This window comes from Arvicola amphibius, chromosome 3 (genome assembly GCF_903992535.2).
Source record: "Arvicola amphibius chromosome 3, mArvAmp1.2, whole genome shotgun sequence".
NCBI classification, from domain to species: domain Eukaryota; kingdom Metazoa; phylum Chordata; class Mammalia; order Rodentia; family Cricetidae; genus Arvicola; species Arvicola amphibius.
Window position 1 is genome coordinate 45,428,563 of NC_052049.1, and position 22,610 is coordinate 45,451,172.

Below are 22,610 nucleotides of genomic sequence, written 5' to 3' on the forward strand. Positions count from 1 at the left end.
TTTTCAACAAACATCTGGATCATAAATCAAAATGGAATGTGTTGGTTGTTTTTCTGTGGAAAAATCCACAGAAAAAAAATCCTTGCTTAAGGTCATATTTCTCCAGAATGGTGATGTAAAGCCAAACTCCTGGATGGTTGTCATGTTTGTCCTGTCCTAGGGGAACCATAAAAAGCATCACCCATCCCACCTAAGAAAGTCAGAGGGCTCTTTTTAGGGAAAAATACCTTTCTAGTCCTCGGAGCTAGGCTAGACAGATTTTTGTCAGTGTGATAAATACCTTAAATAATCGAGAGGCGGATAAATTTATTCCAGAGTTTTCATTCCATAATCATTTGGTCATCAGTTTCTGGGCCACCGACAAGGCAATGCATCATGACAGAGGAAAGAGGTCCACCTCAAGGCAGCCAACAAACAAAGCGAGTAGAGTAGAGCTCTCCCAGAAGGCTTCTTCCTTCTGACTGCGGTTCTACCCAGCCTACTAGATGCTGTTGCCGGCATCTACTGGGTCCATCAGTCCTTGTCCATGTGTCAACCATCTCTGGGAGTATCCTCATGGACACCACAAAAGTGTGCTTCAGTGACCTCGTAGCCTCTCAAATCTAATCAAGTTGACATTTCAGATTAACCATCTGGGGGCGATCTCTCATTTCCCTTTCTGAGAGGAAATTGGGTTGATACGGTTTGTTTAGACTTCAGGTTCCTGCTGGTGATCCATTATCGCGAGAGTACCACTAATGGGCGTGGCTCTCTCTGCTGCTTCCTCCAGCTGAACAATGAGAAGAGTAAAGGCGGGCCTAGGCCCCTTTCCTGTTTCCCTGCACCAGAGAGGATTTCTTTCCCTACCGATGCCTGATTCTTGGAGCGCTTGTTGCTTTAGTCTGATGCTGGAAAGGAAAGACCATATTAACCGAGGTCTCCCATTTGTCTTAAGGATGTTTGTCTGATTTGCTAGAGAACTCTACTTTGTGGACCACATATTCCTGGCCAGGGGTATGATGGTGTCTTTCTTCCTATTTCCCATTGTCCTATATTATGTGCATTTACCCACAGGAACCCATGGATTGGAGAGAGGGGTAATGGGGGGGGAGGGTTCCTGAGAGATGTGGGCAGTGCTGACTGTGTGTAGACTCTGAAGTCTTCCACATTATTTTGGTCATAGTGCCATCTTAGTACCTCATTTCAATTTCTTCATTTTTAAAGGTATGTGACCCCTTTTTAAAAATTTATTTTTATTTTTTATTCTTTGATTACAGTTTAATTACAGCATTTCTCCCCTCTGTGCCCTCCTTCCAAGTCCTCACATATACCCCTCCCTACTCTCATTCAGATTTGTGGTCTTTTTCTCTCACTAAATGTTATTGGATGCATGTGTGCATGCGTACATACATATATATTCCTCACTAGAACTTGTTCAATCATATAATGCTACTTGTATCTATATTTTCAGGACTGACCATTTAGCATCGGGCATGGAAACTGGTGTCCTCTTCCCTAGAGAAGACCGCCTCTCCCATTCCCAGCTCTCCTCGGTTACCTATAGATGTCTGTGTAGGGTTGAGGCCCCATAGGCCTTTCCCTGTCTAGACTGGCATGTTCATTGGTGTCAACCTTGCTCAGCTCACATTTGGACAGTCATGTTCCTAAAGAACTTATGGGAGTAGCTTCTGATCTTACTAGGAGACACAATCTTACAGCAAACTCTCTTACAATCTTTCCTGCCCCTTCTCTGCAGCTCTCCTTTCCTGAACCTTTGGTATGGAGATATTCTGTAGAGGTATCCATCGGGACTGGACTGGACAACTTTGCATTTTCATTGGTTGTGGTTTTCTGTCATGGTCTCCATCTTTTGCAAAGAAAAGTTTCCTTGATGAGGGGTGACAGCTATGTTTATCTGTGGATAAAAGGACAGACGTTTAAAGATTATTGTTAAGGACTATGCTGGTTTAGTAAAGCAGCGGTTGTAGATTCTCCTCCAATACTAAGAAGATGTCTAGGTTTCCAGTGCTACTCATGGTTTCCCTCTTGTGGGGGCAGGACTTAAGTCCCATTAGAGAGCCGATGGTTGCTGCTAAAGTATGCATGCCACTACTGCACCCTCAGGGTTGTCACACTGTGTTGTTTGTTGACGTGGTTCATAGACGTCATAGTCGGATAGGACTGTTGGTTGCCTCACTTCACAGCAATCAACATGGTACCTTCTGGTCCCATGAAAGATAGTCCTCAAGGAGGGGTGCTTAGGTCACTTCCATATTAGAGTTCTCTGAGCCCTGTTTCTGAAGCTCATGGTGTCTGTCGCTACAAGGACTTGCCTTCTACCTCTCTCTGTGCGTGGTGCAACCAAGGGAGACTGCTGTAGGCTGTAGATTTTGAGGATGTCTTGGATAGACCCCTAGCCAACATCTCAAAAGAGGGCTTTACATACCTAGTATTGGGGATGTTGTTAAGTTGTTTTTGACTCTGTGAGGGCACACCATCTGCCCAGATGAGAAAGGTCCATTAAGACTATATATGTATATTTATTCATGGAGTTATGTGTATTATAGTTTTTTTAAGGTAAATTTTTAATATATGGTTCCTTGTGGCTTTTCCAGATATCCTTTATCACATTTTACCTCCCTCTGTCCTCCTGCATTTACCTTTTTGTCTCTTCCTTAAGACGTTCTCCCTTTCCATTTTCCCTATCAGATCTCATCTCTTGTGTTTTGCTATTCCTGTTTATCCTTTTCTCACCTTCTTCTGTACTGAGCCCCCTTCCCCAAAGAGTGCCCGTTTTTATCATCCAATAGGGGAAAGAGGAAATGTCAGTGACTCTTTCTTCTATGTCTGTTATTTAGATTTTATTTTAGGTTTCATGTAGAAAGTAAAAAAAGTATGCGTGTGTGTGTGTGTGTACAAATGTATATATGTGTGTATATATATGCTTATGCTATATTAGATTTCATATTACCTCTCAAATGCTTTTTAATTTCAGCTGTACCTTCCTGTATTTGTTCCCTCAATGCCCCCCAAAAGTAGTGATAAAATGATTCCTAATGATTTTCTGCTATACTCAGATTAATGTCTTGCTCAGAAAAGCTACCTTCTATAACAGCTTCTTTCTGAAGCTTCCTTCTGTACTGGGAACAAATACAGAGACCCCCCCCCCAAGCCAGACATTACACAGAGAGGGAAAGAGATGGGAGGGAGGGTGAGAGACCTTAGAACACTCATTCCTAAATGGGATGTCTCCATCCAATTCATCCCTTCAAAGCTCAAGGAGCCCAGAGAGAAGGGAGGGAGAGTGTAAGGGTCAGAGGGGATGGAGAACACGAGGAGAACAAGCGCTTTCAATCCACGTGAGCAAAGCTCATATGAATTCACAGACACCTAAGCAGCAGGCACAGGGCCTTTACCAGGTTTCCGTGTATATATAATGGATTTTAGTTTAGTCTTTTTATGGAATTCTTGTGTGTGTGAACAAATGGGTCTCTGATTCTTGTGCCTTCTCTTGGGCTCTTTTGTTGGTTACTCTTGTCCCACTTTGGTGTGATGGTCTTGTTTTTTTCTTATTATATTTTATTTTGTTATGTTTTACTGTTACCTCTTGGAAGCCTATTCTTCGTGAGACAGAATGGGAGTGAACCTGAATAGGATGTGAAGTGAGGAGGAACTTGGAGAAGTTCTCTAGAGGGGAAATTGTGATAAGAATATATTGTGTGAGAAAATAATCTATTTTCAATAAAGAATAGAAAAAAGAAGATTATGTATTTATTTGTGGCTTCTATGTGACTCTTATTCATAAGATAGAATCATTCTAAATAACATATTCACTTTATTAACCACCCAGCTGTTGTTTAATGATTACAATAGTTAAATTCCCCTCTTCTACTTTGAAATATACAGTCCATTATTAATAAATATAGTCGCCATAATGTGCACTTAAAGAACATTTATTTCTCCCACACTGTCAAGCTGAAACGCTGTACCATTTCAGCAAGGTTTCCTGTCTTCTTCCCACCTCCAGCCTCGGGTAGCCATTATTCTACACTGTGCTTCTAGAAATTTGATTTGTTAAAACCATAGATAAGTAAGTTTACTTAAATTTTGTTTCACAATGTCTGACTCATTTCACTTAACACTATGTCCGCTAGCTTCATTAATATTGTAAATGATAGTATTTCCTACCCTCAAAAGGCCGAATAGTACTCCATCATAGGCATATAAAATAGCTTAAAATCCATTTATTCATTGATGGGTACTGCAATGGCTTTCATGTCTTGGTTGTTTTGAACAATGCTCTATAGGACATAGGAGTAGGGATGTCTCTTCACATTGAGTCTGATTCCTTTGGCTTTTGTTAGGAATTTGGTTTATTCCCCCACAGGCTTTTGTTTTGGAAGCTTGGTTTTTAGTGTACTAGGGCTGAGGTAAGGAAGCTGAAAAGCTGAGACCAGCAGCAGGCGATGAGGTTACTGGGGTGCTCCCTTTGGAGGGAGGGCATTGTAGTCTCATCTCGTGGACGACTCAGTTCTCCCAATGCAAAGCCCACTACCTGGCTTCCTGTCACACCGTGTGTTTTCTGCTCCTCTGTGAATGTCCCTCATGATGCCATCTTCCAACAGCAGCTCAGGAAGGCTGAAGACACGGGGTGGCCTGTTTCTGAACTCCCATCATTTGAAACTAGAAGCGGAATAAACATGTTTTGCTTAATATCGGTTCAAAACGCAAGCATTGGGCATCCTGTTGAAACAAAGGAATGTTGAGACAGGCAGATACCGAGAAGGGGGTTGCTGAGTTGTATGGTAATTCTTGTTGAAGTGTTTTGCGAGGAAACTCTGCACTGTTTTCCACGGTGGCTCTGCCCACTTACAGCACCACCCACAGTGTGCAGGTGTTCTTCTTTCTCTACATCCTTGCCAACCCTTCCTATCTCTCTCATTGTTTTTATAATAAGCAACCTAACATGTTGTGGGTGACAGCTCATTGCGGCTGGGCATCTGTATATCTTCCTTTGAGAATGTTTATTCAGCTGCTGTGCCCATTGTAAATAAATATGTTTATCTGTTTTCCTGTTGTTGAGCAACTTGGGTTCCTTGTACATATTGAGCTCCTGGTCATAGGTATGACTGAGTATTATCCTGGTCTCTACAGGCTGCTTTGGTGCTGTTAATAATATCCTTTGCTATGAATAAAGCTTTCAGTATTATGAAGGCTTGTGTGTGTGTGTGTGTGTGTGTGTGTGTGTGTATGTGTGTTGTGAATGTGCGTGCGTGCACACACACATGCGTGTGTAGCTTTCATGGCCTGTGCTTTGGAAGTATGTACTACTTCTCATACAAATGTCTTAAGGCTTCGTCCTTGTTTTCTTTTAATCTCTTTATAGTCTCAGATCTCATGGTCAAGTCTTTTATCTGCTCTGAGTCATTCTTCTGTCTGTGGACATAAGGCTTCCACTGTCTTAGAAACCGAGAAGAGACTAAAAAGCTTTCACATGCCAGAGGCTCAGAAAAACTGGATGCAGTGTTCACCCTGGAGTCAGAGCTGGTGTAGGTCAAGGACATTGGCGAGGAAATGGATGTGCACACAGAATCTAGGGCTAGTCGTGCTGTCTACTGATGTCTTTTGTTGACCTTTGCAGTTATGCTGTAGCATTGCTAACAAGTTAAAAGGTAGGTGAAGAGTGTATAGAGATTCTACCTTTTGCAACTTTTCCATAAATCTAACACTTTTCTAAATTAGAGACTTATCAAAATTATATTCAATATCTATCATCCAGTTCCACCTTGGCCCAAATTCATCTAAGAAAATGATGCTTTGGCATTGCCCAGGTCCAGAATGGTGAACCAGGATTTATTTTCTCAGAAGATCACAAAGAGGTCACTTGTCATCGTCAAAATCAGCCGGATTCCAGACAGGCAACTAAGCCATGGCGCCTTGGAACATCAAGATGTGTCTTCATGTGTTTCTAAGAAAGCAAATAAAGCTTAGAAGAGGAGAAAGAGGAAGAACTTGTGGTATGTTCACATTTTGAAATTGCATAAAACAGGAAAAATATGGAACACATAAAGCTCAGGGAACAAACTTAAGAAGAATTTTCAGACAGAACGCAGAGGCTGCCATGCTCTGGGGAAGAGTGCTATCTATACGGCCTCCCCACCAGGCATCCTGTATACATTCAACAAACTGTGGCTCCAAATTAAATCTACACTATCACCTGAAGTCACACACAGAGAAAACATAGGATGTTTGTATTAAGTTCAATAGATGAATAATTTTCATAAACACTCTTGGGTTATGATGGGAGAGTAGTACAAGACTTATATCTTGTCATGTATCAGACTTTATTTGTGCAAAGGTCTAGGGAAGAAAACTATGTAGGGTCTTATTGTATAAACTTAGAGCTTTGATGTTTTCAGTACCCCACTCTCCCTACACCCCTTTTTTAGACAGCATCTCATGTAGCTTAAGTAGTTGTCAAACTTTCTATGTATTTAGAATTTCTGATCTTGCCTTTATATTCTCTGACATTCTGGGATTACACTCATCACATCCAGTTTTACACAGTGCTGGGGACTGAACACAGGGCTTTTTGCATGCAGTCTACCACCTGAGCTAATTTCCAGCCACAACTTAGAGATCTTGATTTTGAAAAAAAAATTAAGTGTTTTCTCTAGTTATGTTATTTTTCTTGGCAAAAGTAATGATTTGTGTTCTGTTTAACAATTATTTATAATATATGTAATTTAGGATGATTGCTCTAACAAATATCTATCTATCTATCTATCTATCTATCTATCTATCTATCTATCTATCTATCTATCTCTATTATCTATCATCTATTTATTTTCTATCTATCATCTATCAATCATCTATCTCTCTAGAATTAATTTGGTTCACTATATTTTGGGAAAGGGAATTATGTAAAAGGACTTGTGCCATTCCTGCTCCAAAGGAAAAGCAAGGAGGAGAACCACTAGCACCACTTTCAATAGCCGTTGTGTTCTCTCTCAGTAAGAACTCTTTCTATACAACAGTATTTGCTAGCAGTTTAGAAGAACCATTTGTGTATCATCCTAGTTTGCTTTTTATTGTTGTGATTAAATACCATAACCACAACAACTTGGGGATGGAAGAGGTTTTATGGTACAGCTTACAGTCCATCAAGAAGGGAATCGGGGCAGGAACTTAAGTCAGGAACCTGGGGGCAGGAACCAAATCAGAGGCTCTGGAAGAATGCTGCTTACTGGCTCACTCCCAAGGCTTGCTCAGCCTGCTTGGACAACCACCTGTCCAGGGCTGGCCCTACTCACAAGGAACCGGGCCCTCCCATATCAATCACTAATCAAGAAAATGATCCATAGATTTTTCTGCAGGCCAAACTGATGGAGGAAATTTCTTCTTCTCAGATATGTCTAGGTTTGTATCGAGTTAACAAAAGGTAAACACTATACATAGGACAGAAGTGTGGAATAACGATGACTATTGAGAGGAAAGAGGGCCAGAGCCTGGGCTTGGTTGTCCTAGATGCCATGTTCTGATGCCATATTCTGGGCCAAATTTCAGCTTGGACTCTCAACTTCCAGAAAATGAGAAGGACTATTTGTTAATATGGCAGAAAAAAAAATTTTATTGACTAATTTGCTTGCTTGTTTTATGATTTAAGCATATGGTGTGTGGGTTTCCATTTATACTCTTGTCCTAGGCCCTGAAAAATGTTCAAATCACGCTTTTTTTTTTTTTTAACAAAGCAAATCAGCTCTCAGATACCTGTCCCCACCTGCAGCACTCTGGGATACAATACCCTTAAGACAGCAGCTATCACTGCCCTGTGGGGACTTGGCACATACCTGTCATCACCACTTGAGGGCTGAGTGGAGGACTTTGCTGCTGGTTTCTGAAAGATTTGTCTTTGCTTTTGACTGTGAAACATCCCTTTCACACTTGAAACACCATTTAAAACACTCCCGCCTGTCTAACCCTCTATCATCTGGGGTTCTACGTCTTCTGTGGTGGTCTTCTTGATGCTACACATCTTTTCTACACAAGCCTCGCAGTTATTCATAGTTGCGGTTTTCCACATGTGGCAGCCTCTTTCCGGTAAGGATTTTGAGTGACATTCTGGTATGAAGCCAGGAGTTTATAGCGGCTCCTGAGCTAGGTGGTTGAGTGACTCTGACCTTCAGGGGGTTCCTCAGGTACTGAGGAACTAGAATTGGGGGAGCACATATTTATCAATGCTTATAAATTAAAAAATATTTTTATCTTGGGCGTGTGTGTGTGTGTGTGTGTGTGTGTGTGTGTGTGCCAGGAGTGTGTGGGTGCCTGTGGAAGCTACAGGAAGGAATAAGATTATTTAACGAGTTTCAGGCTGTTGTGAGCCACCTGACATTAGTGCTGGATAGTGTGTTCAGGTCCTCTGGAAGAGCAACAAGTGCTCTTAGCCATTGAACTATGTCCTCAGTCCCAGAAAAGATATTGAAATAAGATGTAAGGTAGGGCAGGGTTTAAAGATACATATGCTTAAGACTGGTATAAATAGGGGCAGGCTACGCTGGCAGACAGCTGTAGCTCCTAGGCCTTGGGAGGCAGAACTAGGAATATTGCTGCAACTTTCAGGCCAGCCAGGTCTATGCAAAAGTTCCAGGCTATGTAGAGACATAGAGCAATGTCGTGTCTTCAATTGATTTATTAATCAATCATCCAATCAACTGGCATAGGTTATTGACTACTGTTTGTGATTTATGACTCAGAGCACGCTTTTCTGTCAGACTTAGAGAATTCCCTTCTGTAGGTCATTTATAATCACTTACATGAGTCAAAAGCTCGTTTGGGGGGAAATGTGAGGCCCTAGAATGTTAAAAACTGCCAGGAGGAGCCAAAACCTTATGGTTGTATCCTAATAAAAGAAACTCACGGGCTGTGCAGGGTCATTTTTCTTTTCCAGTCTTGCACAAGACCTCGACTCTCTTCGTTCCTAATTCTGGGTTTTGTTAAAAGCAACATGGGAACTGTCTTCTCATTCTGAGACATCCGGAGTCCACTGAGAACAATGCTCAGCTTGGATGAAGTGCCTCCTCTTCCTTGCTCCGCCCAGCAAAGTGCTAAAAAGAGACTGGTTTTCCTATTGTTTCCACAGCTCCGTCTCTGTAAAGCCCAACATCTTTCCCTTTCCCTTCCACAACAGCTTCACAGTGACATAACTGATTACCAACAAGTTGCACGCATTCAATGTGTGCCTTTTAATAAGCTTGAAGATGTACAAACACCCGCGTTACTCTCAAAGTTCAGGCAATCCACTTTCCAAACACCTCTGGGTGAGACACACAAACAGATGTCCCTTTACGTGACCTCTCAAGATGAGATCTTCCTTCTTCACTTAGAAGTTCCCTATGTCATCTATGACTATAGGTGACAGAGTGTACAGCAGTTGCCTAAAACTCACTGCTCCGTCATATTGAGATGTTATACCCTATGCTTGCGAGTATCCAATACATTCCTCTTCTATACTTACAAACCGTTGACAATAAAAGAGCATTTCTAAAGGGTCGTGGCACCGTTTCAGTGAGAACAGCCTGTGTAAGATCAGCTGTTTGAACACTTGATCCTCAGGGTGACACTGTTTGGGGGACTTTTAGAAGGTGCGGTCTTGTTGGAGGAGATAAGTCACTGGAGGGAGGCTCTGAGTATTTATTGTCCTGCCCTGCTTCCTGTTTACTTCCTCCATGTCATGGCTACTGATCTAGATGTGAGCTCTTCGCTTTCTGCCCCTGCCCTCATAGCTGCTGCTTGCTGCTGTGCTGCCCGGCCCTCATGGACCTTTAAGCCTCTGCAACCATAAACCCAAACAAACAGTCTGCTCTATAGGTTGCCTTGCTTATGGTATTTCAGTGCAGGAACAGAAATAAAAGCAGTAACATGTATCCAGGTTTATAATTTTTAAAATTTACTTTATTTTTAATTTTGTGTTTGTATATGTGCGTGTAAGAGTGGGTTTGTGCACATGCATGTGGGAGTCCACAGAGGAAAGCAGAAGGTTTCAAAATCTCTGAAACTGGAGACACAGGTTTTTGCTGGCAGGTCCTCTGCAAAAGCAGTGTGAGTTCTTAATCACTGAGCCATCTCACCAGCCCGGTATGGAGACAGAAACTCATCCTTCATAAATCTTTCATTGTGTATATTTTTGATTTGATATAACTTAACGTTCAATTATAATCTATCTTGCTCCTTTCTTTGATGGATTGATTCGTTCAAGAATATCTACGAAGCATCTAGTATATTAGGCTGTGCTGTAGGTGCTAAAGATTAGCAGTGAATGGACAGATAAAAAAGTACTGTTGCCACGAAGGATTCATTTTAGTGAACACACATAACAAAAAGAAATAAGTAAAATACACACTCTGCTGCCAGAAGGTCCTGGGTGTTATGAAGAAAAATGAAACAGAAAACAAGGCTAGGGCGGAGGGAGGTGCAGGTGCAATGCAGGATGACATTTCGAAGAGGGTTATGGAAGGCCCACCAGCCAGGATGCTATTTGATCAAATCCTGACTGAGTATGAAGGTGCAAGGCACTTGGCTCTGAGAGAAAAGCATGGGAAAAAGCAGGCGCGAAGGCCATGAGGAAGCAGACCTGATGTGTGTGAGAAGCCAGGAGGAAGGCGGAGCAGAGAGAAGGAGAGCAGGGTGAGGCTGGAGTGTGCAGGCGCATATAGAATTTCAAGCATCATTTCTGACTCTAATCTCGCAAATACGAAAAGTGACTCCCACTAGTTCTGTAAACCAAAATGTGTCCTGGGGGAAAGTTGCCACGCTAGAAAATGGCTGCCTGAGAGAAAGTGTGGTAATTGAACGGTGGATCTTTCCTGTCTGCAGTCATTTGTCTGGGCTCCTGCTTCAAGCCGTCCGTCACTCCTGTATCAGTGCAACCCTTAACTCTCTTCTACTCCAGCAGAACCACAAGGCTTGCAGTCAAGTGCAACTTCCCTCCCCACCCCCCCTCTCTGTAAATGTCTCATTTCTTTTCCCTGTCTCTTCTTATATTACCTTTGAGCCACAGAACGATTGTATCTGTGGAAAGCAACTATAGGAATTAAAATATTCTTTCAGGATAAAAGAAAACTAGAAGTCTTACTTGGAAAAATTACTGCGAAGAAATAAAGGCACTCACCTTTAAAATTCTTTAGAGGATGCACAACTCAGAATGTGTACTATCATCCATTCAATTCAAACCCTTCCCTGAGCACCAGCTTAGGTTAATGAAAAACCCATTTGGATTAATTTAATTTAGCCAGAGTTACTTAGTGGTCTGGTAAGAAAATAACTTCTAATTCTTGGGGTCTAGCTTGGGAACCATTGAAGAAGGCATTGTTTTGTACTAATACACTTAAAGTTGCAATAAGTGTTTTTGGAACAAACTCTAAACATGACTTCTTTTTTCTTTTGGTTTTTTTTGAGACAGGGTTTCTCTGTGGCTTTGGAGCCTGTCCTGGAACTAGCTCTTGTAGACCAGGCTGGTCTCGAACTCACAGAGATCCGCCTGCCTCTGCCTCCCGAGTGCTGGGATTAAAGGTGTGCGCCACCACCGCTCAGCTAAACATGACTTCTGAGTTGGTGATAGCACAGCATCAGCTGCTTGTGCCGGGATTACAGTACAGGACGAGTATAGCAGGAAGAAGACATGTGATCTCTGTGTAATTGAGGAGAGTCCAACACAGCTAGAACAATTTTGTTTTTAGGTCACAAGATAGTCAATTGAGATTAACAGTGCTAGGAATGGCTCAAGACAAGATTCATCTGTTAAGTGTGTTTTCGCCTGGCATTGTGAGGAACAGTCATACCATGGCTGGGGTAAGAAAAATAGGAAACAGGAAAGCACAAACAAAGTGCAGATATGCACAGCAACTTCCATGTTTCCATCACTAAATAATCATCACCAGCGGGGAAAAAAAGAAACACCAGGAGTGAAGTTGGGTCAGTCAATACCTATCTACCAAGAATAAATTGCTAATCAGAAGCGGAGCTAGCCCAGGCTGATAAATAACAAGCTTACTTGACCTGAAGAAAGGAGCTGCTTTCCCTCATGTTGGTAATTATATCAATTCAGAGGAAGACAAGTTGGCTTTCATCAGGTTAGAGCCAGATGATGCTGTAAATCAATTCCGTGTTCTCAGACCCCTCTTCTACGGTTGCAGGGCCAGAGAATATCCAGCAATTGATTCCATTTTGTGTTTCCTGAGTTGCTTGGTGATTGCCTCTGTGTCCAGTGTGTATTTGTCCAGAAGGCTTGGGTTCTGTGAGGAGCTGGGCTTCTGGGCTTCATCTTGCATACTAACTACCTGACGATCTTGCTGAAATGCAAATTCTTATTCAATAGCTCTCTCTCTCTCCCTCTCTCTCTCTCTCTCTCTCTCTCTCTCTCTCTCTCTCTCTCTCTCTCTCTCTCTTTCTCTCTCTCTCTCTCTCTCTCTCTGTGTGTGTGTGTGTAAGAGAGAACGAGAAATAGAGAGAGATAGGTAGGTAGGTAGGTAGGTAGATAGACAGATAGATAGACAGACAGACAGACAGAGATTCTTGTTGCAGGGGAAGGAGCTGTTTGTTCGTCCTGACTGCCTAGAACCGAAATAATCACACAGAAACTGCATTAATTAAATCACTATTTGGCCCCGTAGTTCTAGCTTCTTATTGGCTAACTCTTACATCTTAATTTAACCCATTTCTATTAATCTGTATATTACCATGAGGTTGTGGCTTACCAGCAAAGTTTCAGCATGTCTATCTCCTGTGGTGGCAGAACCATGGTGTCCCCTGATGCTGCCCTTCTTTCTCCCAGCATTCAGTTCTGTCTTCTGAAGGTGTTAAGTCACAAACAATCCCACACCAGTTTGGAATTATAATTAATAGAATGGTTATTTATAAGGGGGAAAAACTTACAGATCACCTTCCCAGACAACAGCCCTCTGTGCAATCAGTAAGGGAGCCTAGTCGCCATTAGCCAGAGCACAAGCAGAGGGCAGTGCTGCTTTTTTAAAGAGAAAGAGACCACGCCCCAATGGGCTGGTATCTCAGCAGCTATTGGCTAAAGGAGCAGAAGGAGATCCCGCAACACCTCCCCCTTTTGTTTAAGTAAGAGAGTTCTAAACCTACTACGAAATTATATACAATAAGTACAAATATCCTATTCTAACTAGCTTAAGTCTTGTATAATAACTTGGCCAAGTCATGAGAGGAAAGTAACTACATTTATATAGTCTTCAACCCCATCGAAGATCTGAGAAGGGAAATAATGTTACCTGAGTAATTAGGAAGTGCAATCAAACAACTTCCAAAACATACAACAAATCACAGAGACAACTAGCTACCTGGACAATCACCCAAAGTCACGTTTGCAGCATTGAAGCAACCAACTTTGGCTAAGGCCTAACGTAACTGACATACCATTTTCAAAGGTAAGAAACTTTTCAAAACTATCTTACCCTGTCTTGTCAGGATATGACAGTCCTGTTTTATCCATTTATGAATACTCTGCATCTCTGTCAGTGGTTGAGGTATGGGCATTTATTTGCCCAAAGGCCAGTTCTACCAAGAAGAAAGGCTCCAGGTGAAGTGTCTTTGAATGATGGAGGAGGGTCATCTGTCTATGTGTTACTTTCATTGGTTAATAAACTGCCTTGGCTCTTTGATAGGACAGAAAATTAGGTAGGCGGAGTAAACAGAACAGAATGCTGGGAAGAAGGCAATGAGGTCAGTCGCCATGATTCTCTGACCTGAGACAGACGCAGGTTAGGATCTTTCCCAGTAAGCCACTACCTCGTGGTGCTACACAGATACTAAATATGGGTTAAAGCAAGATGTGAGAATTAGCCAATAAGAGGCTGAAACTAATGGGTCAGGCAGTGTTTAAATGAATACAATTTGTGTGTTGTTATTTCGGGGCATAAGCTAGCCAGGCAGCCCAGAGCTGGGTGGCGGGATGCAGCCCGCTGCTCCCTCTACAGTCTTCCCTGCCTACCTAAGTTCTGCCCTATCAAAAGGCCAAGACAATTTCTTTATTCATTAATAATAAGGAGGGGACTCCTACATCAGATACTGAGTTGTTAATAAGTTTACTGGCGACACCACTGCCACTGAACATGTTTGCTTAGAAGAATACTGGCAAAAGGGGCCACAGGAATGTGAAAGGACTGGGATCTGTATGACATGGGGAGGGAAGAACCTTGTGGACTTAGGAATGATGGTCATTAGGAGGTGTCTAATTCCCACCTTTCAACATAGAAAAAATCCCAAGCAACAAGAGAACAGTTACTTTTTGACTGCAGTGACTGAAGGAAAGAGAAACTGTGTGGGACACAGAAAGCCAGACTGGCCACAGAAAGGAAGAACACACATTTGCTTTGGCTTCCCCACTTCCAAGTGGGCTCAGCTCAAACCAAGGGACACTTCTGAATGAAAAAAAGGAAGTAAGAAACCGCCATCACTTCCAACAGATACCTAAAATCACCACTACTGATCATCTCATTCCTCTCGGTGACTCTAGGTCAAGTTTAAGAAGCTGCTTAGAGTTCTCAAGGTGACACTTCTCTAGAAGAAGAGCCTCCATTGTGCCCTGATCCCTGTGAGACTTCTATTTTATTGCCTTGTTTCAAATGGGAGTCACAGTAGACCATAGCCTGCTATTGAGGCCACTGGCTACTCCACCCCTTCATTACTGAGTCTTCATTGTCTCATTTACACACATGGTAGGTAATACATCATTTCTCCACTAAGCAGCATCACTGAGCAAACCTAGAAGGCATACTGTTTCTATCTCAGTTGCTTCCATCGCTGAGTGTTCTAGATCTGGTTCACGGTGGAGATGCCATCTGTGGGAGCCAGAACTGAATTTTTGGCCTTGCTTCTAGGGAGCAGAGCTGAAGATCAGGAAGCACCCCTGATGCTTGCACCCTAGCACGCATAGCAAACTGTTTCCTGGGTTTTAGGGGCATTGTGAAACACTTGTGCTTGTGCAGCAAGAGCAGCTGTGACATCCTGTGTGTGAGTACACACCCATGGCCCATACTCCTGGGAACTGGAGCCTGGGTAGGAGGTAGCAATTGAAAACTGGCTCATGCTATATCTTGTCTTCTGTATGCCTAAGCTGTCACTCTACTGATTCTGGGGCCCAGATAGTAACTGCATTGCTCTTTCCTGAACCTCATGCTTCTGAAGCACTCCAGTCTTGCTCAGTCCATGTCATTGGTTGTCTTAGTCCCCGGAATTAAAGTCTATAGAGCAGACTGGGGTACCTCTGCCCGCAGATGGGTTCACTGGGGAATTCTTCAGAGTCATAGTCCTTGCTCAGTGAGAGAGCTGGGTCACAGATGAACTTGAACTCCCCTTAGGGATGCCATAGTAGTTCAACAAATCACTGAGCCCAGGACCCCAACTCTGACCACCTGTCCCTTGGAGCACAGTGCCACTATGGCTGCATATGAGCCACATCAGACCTAATACCAAGAAGTCCCCCCCTGCCCCCAGATCCCTGTTAAAACTTTCCATTATGAGGAAAAAAGAGAACAGAGGGATCCTGAAAGTCCTTGCCACCAAGAGTCCTACCCTGCCAGAAATACTGCCAGGAATCTCTGCAGCCTAGGCCACCAAGGGTCTTGAATGCAACACAGATACTGATCATTGCTGAAGAATCTTCCTGGGGACTATACTGCTGAGCCCATTCAGGACCAGAAACAATGTCCCCTGCCAATAATGCCTTAGGCCCCATCAATTTGTGGAAGCTTTCTATATAAAAGATACTATATAAGTCTAGGTAAGTCAATTATTGTAGATATCAGATTGCAGCCCTCAGTGGAGGAACATAAAGTACATGGGGAGAAAAAATAAAAACAGTGTACATTAATTCCCTTGTTACTACCCCCCCATGGACATTTATGAATTAGCTTAAAGGAATTTTAAATAATAATCATAAGGGAACTCAAAAAATACAAAATAAAGCAGATAATGTAATGTAACCTAGAAAATAATTCATGACCAGAATGAGACATTCAACAGAGTTGTACATAAAAATAACCAAGCCAAAAATCTTAGCATTTAAGAACACAATGATTGAGTGTTGGCAATATGGGTTAGTGGGTAAAAGCACATACCGCCAAACTTAAAGGTATGGAAATTATCTCCAATGACTATAAATTATTAAGGCACATGCAATGTAAAACATTGTAAAGAGTGGCAAGTTATAAATGAAGGAGAGGGCAAAGCTTCAGATATTTACAGAAGGTTAAAGTTAAGCTGTTAGCTGAAATTAGCAATTATAACTATGTTTTAGACAAAGCCCACGGTAATTGAGAAGAAAAGACAATAGCACATATATGGACAAGAGAAGAAACTCAAAGCCTAGAGGAAACTCAAAGCTTGGCACTATTAAAACCACCAAATGTAAACGGTAGCAAAAGAAGAAAGGAACAAATGATTCACCCCAGAGGAAAGTGGCAGAATACCATGAGTAAATCTGTCTTTACCAGCAATAACATGGAATGCTTATTAATTAAACTCTCCTGTTGGGCCTAGGTTAGCTGTGGAGCACCTTCCTAGAATGCCAAGGTCCTGCCTTTGACCCTAGAAGTGCAAAAAGAAGTAAATAACCCTCCTCCAACTCCTACCCAAAGCCATGGAATGTCTGAATACATAGAACAAAATCTGACTCTGCGCAAGAGACTCATTTGGGCTTTAAGGATGCATTTAGGTGGAAAATTAGTGGGTTAGAGGAGACTTACCAAGCATATAGCAGAAAAGAGCAGGGATGCCCAGACTTAGATTTGATAAAGCAGACTTCACGTGAAAACTGGGTAGAAGAGATAAAGGAATTTATTGTTTAGTGATAACAGGATCAAAAGGACATAATTGCCAGTGTGGATGTACCCAATACCAGAAACCCCAAAAATAAAGTATATATTAAGGGGCATGAAGCAAAATGGATAGCAGTGCCATAATAAAAGAAGACATAATTATTTTCAACTCAATGATCGACAGGCAGATTAGAGATATCGCCTTGGCCAGCACTTACACCACTTACCAGGCATTTGCGGAACATACCCTGTGAGAGCAACAGAGTGCGCACTCCCTGTTTGCACACATCAGACATTCTCTAGGATAGACCATATGTTTGCACACATCAGACATTCTCTAGGATAGACCATATGTTTGAGAGCAAGGTGAATTTGAGAAATTGAAGATTAAAACACACGTAATACACTTTCTAACCATGATGGGGCGCTGTTGCAAGGGAGGGCACAGCTAAGTGGTAGATAAAACTTCTTGACAGGGAGGGATAGGGTTCGGTCATCAGCACTGCGAGGAAAAGTTCTCATCACAACCACATGGTATAAAGCAAGGACTCAACAGCAGAAAGGAACCATGGAAAATACACAAATAACTTAGAATTATAAAGTATGTTCCCAAAGTACCAAGGCTCTAAAGAAAAATCAAAAGAGAAATAAAGGGAAGTTATCCCGCAACAAATGGCAATAGAAATAGAGCATATCAAAACGTATGAAATGCAGCAAAAGCAATTCTGAGGTGATTTTTTTTATAGAAAAACACACCTTCCTTTAAAATAATAAAGGGCCCAATATATAGTCTATGATTTAATCTGAAAGGCATAGAAAAAGAAGACTTATTAAGTCTAAAATTAGCAGAAAGGGGGAACTAAAGAATTTCAGAACAAATATAATGTAAATTATTTTAAAAAAACTAAGATCAATAGTTTTATTTTCCCCCCAGAGAATGAGACTAGCAAACCCCAAGCTGAGTAAACTAAGAAATAAAGAGAAGACTTAGAAACACCAGAAAGGCAAGGAAAGACATCACAGCAGATGCTTCCAAATTCAAAGGAGTCATAAGGAATATTACAAATAATTACATGCCAACAAATTGGATAAGTTAGAGGAAATGGATGGAGTCCCAGAAATCATAGCCTACCTAGATTGAATTAGGACGAAGCAGAAAGCTTGAGTAAAATAATAACAATAAAGAGTTTGGAGAAGTAATTAAATATCTCCCAACAAAGAAAAGCCCAGGACCAGCTGCCATCACGGCTGACTTCTACCAGCTCTTTCAAAGAATTACCAATACAACAACTAAATAAAGTAAAGCTAGAGGGAATGCTTCCAACTGTATCATACAAGGCCAGTGTTAACCGTGGATGCTCAGGTCAGAAAATGATATCACAATAAAAGAACACTACAGATTAATATTTCTAATAAGCATTGATGTCAAAATCCTCAATAAAACACTAGCAAGCTAAGTTCAACAACACATCAAAAATAGCATGTACCATGACCAATGAGAGTTATCTGTGACATGGAAGGGTGGTTTTAATTCATACCAATCAATCAATGCAATGCATTGTATTAGCAGGATAAAACCCAAAAGTCAGACAATCATCTCAGATGATACAGGAAAAAAATGATCATTCTCAGAATATTTTCTTGCTAACATTTCTAACAAATTAGGGGTATAAGGAACATATTAATGTCCATTTATGAAAATCCCATAGCTAGTAGCATAATCAGTGAACAACTAAACATTTATTAACACATTTTCCACATTAAGTATATGAAAATATGCAAGAGCAGTGGTTCTCAACCTATGGGTCATAGCCCCTTTGGAGGTCACATATCAGATAACCTGTATATCAGACCTTTACACTATGATTCATAGCAGTAGCAAAATTACAGTTATGAAGTAGCAACTAACTTTATGGATGGGGGTCACCACAACATGAGGAACTGTATTAAAGAGTGATAGCAGTAGGAAGGTTGAGCACCACTAAAGCAATGTACAGTTTATCATACTCCCTATGATAATTCCATTATCGTCCTTCATAGAAATAGAAAAAGCAATCTAAAAATTTGTATGGACAAATTTTTACAAATTAAAAACAAAAGCAATAACAAACCCAAATAACCAAAGCAATACTGAGTGAGCAAAACAAAGCTGGAGGCTTCCTCCTTCCTGGATTAAAATTATAAAACAATAGTGAGCAAAAGCAGACCAAAGGGACAGAATAGGGAGGCCAGAAATAAATCTAAATGTACATGGTTGATGAGACAAGGCTAAGGAGATGCAACGGGAAAAGGATATATGGCAATAAATAGCGCTGGCAAGACTGGCTTTCCACATGCAAAGGCATGAAATAAATTCTTATTGCACAATATGCAAAAATCAACTAAAAATGGAAAAAAGACTCAAGCATAAGTCTTGAAAAAAGAAACAAAAAAAAATCCTAGAAAAGACCATTGGAGAAAATCTCCACATTAGCTCTAGCAATGACTTTTTTTTAAAAATTGCACCAATAACGCATGCTACAAAAGAGAGAGAAAGAGAAATACCTCAAACTAAACATATTCTTCAGGACAAACCAACAAAATGAAAAGAGAATTGCACACTGGGAAAAACGCAGTTCATCTAGCTAATGAAGACCAAACGTCATGAATAAAGGACTCTTACAATCCGGTGCCCCAAACACCTCAAGTAACCTGATTCAAACCTGGGAACATCTGGACCGGCATTTCTTCAACACTGATAGGAATAAAAATGGCTAGGATATGCAAGTTCTTGAACAGCACGAATCAACGGTGCATGTGCATTGAGTTACGATGCCTCTTTCTTGTACATGGGACGAAACAGATATTGACCACGTTGAGAAGAAAGGGAAAAGAACTCTGCAGCACTCTTGGTAGGGATGTAAATTTATAGAGACATTTTTTGAAAATTGTATGGCACATCAAGTGAAATTAAAAATACAATTCCTGCGTGACCCAGGAATTACTCTTACGGTATATAGCAAAGGAGATTAAAGTATCAACTATTAGCGAGACTTTGACTCTTATGTTAATATTTTTTACAATAGCCAAGTTATGGAACAAACTTGAGAGACTGCTAACAAAATAATATAAATAAAATTGACAGAAATAAGCTCTCCCCAAGACCATACCCGTGTACTCATTGATTAGGGTATATTACAAACCTCATTAGGGAAGCTTATTTTTTCAGTAGATGGTGATTAACACAGACTCATAAAAGACCAATGTGAAAAGAGACCATGGAAAACGCATCTCTAAATGGGACATCTGTATCACTCCCTCAACACACACACACACACACACACACACACACACACACACACACACACAGCTCAGTGACTATTGCTAAGGAGATGGAATAATTGAAAAAAGCCAGAGGTATTAGAAATCTGTAACAAGACAGTATTTCCCCAGACAAGGCAGGGATGATGCATGTCTAGACTCATAGTAGCTGTAACTCTCTGCTAAGTACCAGCATGAGATCAAATCAGCCAAAACCCCAGCATGAAAGAGGGAGGGGTTGGTGCCTTGCCTGAGGAGCTATGGACAATTGATGGCTGCTCGGGTTGAAGAATCGGTTTTATTCAGGGATGTTTTCCCAATGTGAGTACTCATACTCCAGTATATGGTCCTAAATTCATGACCATACAGGTAGCACTAAGTGAATTCATTGGCTAAGTTGGGAGGGAAAAGTAACAGGAGTGTAGAGGAGGAAATGGAGAGAAGGGAATTGGGGAGTTGTTTGATTAAAATAATATGTGTGTTTGAAATTCCCAAACAAGAAAAATAATTGAAAAATAAAATATTTTGATGCAAAAAGGGTGATATACATGTAAATATACATTCATACAGTAGAATATTATACATCCTTAAAAAGCAAGAGATCCTGCCACTTAATTACGATGTGGTTGTCCTGAATGGAGGGTCCAAGATGCTCTGAAGTAGCACCACTAGCCAGATACTAGAAAAGGATAGAAGCTTTTACTTGTTCATGGAATCAGTGTCAAAGGTTCCAGAGTGGCAGGTATGTGAGATGAATCCATGCAGTGATCTCAGGTACTAAACAAAGGCATTGGGGTACAGAATTGTGGGGGTACTGAGGTCTTTATTAAGTAGGAGTATTTTACACTTTGTGATGATAAACAGCATTTAACACACAACAGCTTGTCTCTGGCCGTCTTCTATATTCCACAGAAGCGGAGGGCTCGTGTCGAGTATTGCTTGTGACTCAGGCTTCTGGGCATTGAGTCTTCCTGGGGAGGACTCTTTCTCAATTACCCCATCTCTGGTCCTCCTCTTTTCTGGCTTCTAGAGCTTGTGATACCTGCCTCACCTATGAGTTTCTTTGTGGTGTGGAATTTTAGCTCCTGTCCTGGTCTACCGAACCAGAATCTGCATTTTGACGCTTCCATGCGTAGGATGAGGTTTAAAAACAAATATTTCTGGGCTCTTATCTGAGTACCCCTTCATCTCTTTCCCCTAGCCCTGATGCCCATATGTCCACTGAGGATAAGGGGGGCAGTGCCCTGCCCTATGCACTCTTCACTCTCGTACAGCTTCCCGTCTGTCAGACTGTGGGGTATCGTCCTTCATCTTGTGTTGAGCTTGCCTTGTTGGGTGGAAAATTTTCGTTTTAGAAGGCAAAACCTTGTGGTGAAATCACTGACACCTGCCTGTCTGGATGGGTGGCAGCAGGAGTAGCCCTTAAATCCTCTGTGTCTGGCTGTTCCCCAGGGAATCTTGGATTCATCCTCAGAGACCACCTCAACATTACAACGCAGAAGCCACAGCAGACCTCGGCCGCGCTTTTCCAGCACAGCCTCCTGGCCGCCCGGATTTCATCAACGTCGTCGTTGACGAATGGAAGTATCTATATTTCCAAGGAACATGCCACAGGCAGCCGGGACTGTTTTCCCCTCGCAGCTTCCTGTCATTTGTGGTGTTCTCTTGGAAAACCGCAGGGCTCGGCAGTAACAAGCGGCTGTTTACAGAGCTCCAGCTGTAATTAAGTCAGATTGGATCTGCTCTCTAGTACGGGTGAGGAAACACTCCACCATCCATCATGCCCGAACGGGATGGGGGTGGGGTAGGGGATAAAAACATTCTTCAGCTTGTGCATGTTCAAGCTGGGGAACATGTGAAGGAAAAGATACTTTTGGGGATTAGAACGGGGTTGTGGGAGCGGGGAGGGAGTGAGCTTCAAGAAGCTGGTGGTGTGGAAGGAGAAGGGGAGACAAGGCCTTGTCTCAGAATTGACGGTCTACAAGGTAGGGCTTGGTTTAAGGGAGAGTTGGGGGCAGTTTGACGACTGCCTATGCGAGGTGACAGTGCTCCACCAGCAATGTTCACAGAATTCTGGTTTTCCTCTCCTGCTCATCGAATTGAGGATTCTGAAGAAGACTTTTATTTTGCTATGCCTCCATCTTCTCCGTGGGAACAGCTAGCTACCGGAGCAAGAGCTCTTGCTCATTTGCACTGTCACACTGGAAGCTCTGACTGGAGAAGATGAGGAATTGTGTTAGCGTCCTGTGGCCACCAAACCAGATCAGCAAAAACTGGGTGGCTCCAATTGGCAGAAATTCTACTATAATTGTTCAGGGGCTCGAAGACCAGACGCTGGGATGTCAGCAAGGCTTGCTTCCCCACAGACTTGTACCCAGGCTGCCCCATATCTCTGCTCTAATCACTGGCCAACTCTGATAGTGAGAGCTTGAATTCTATGGCTTGTGACTGTTTCTCCAATCACTGTCTCCACTGAAAATGCTCCCTCCCCTTATC

The 22,610-nt window shown here is 41.9% G+C and overlaps 1 long non-coding RNA gene across 2 annotated transcripts; it reads left to right on the forward strand.

The window, feature by feature from the left end:
- The first annotated feature begins 5,382 nt into the window (after positions 1-5,382).
- LOC121677116 lies at positions 5,383-22,006 on the forward strand. 2 transcript variants are annotated; one of them, XR_006020770.1, is made up of 3 exons: positions 5,383-5,651; positions 5,759-5,996; positions 21,567-22,006. It is a non-coding gene; the product is annotated as an uncharacterized LOC121677116 (long non-coding RNA). The 2 variants fall into 2 exon arrangements; XR_006020771.1 differs by having other exon boundaries at positions 5,811-5,996.
- Positions 22,007-22,610: the final 604 nt, after the last annotated feature.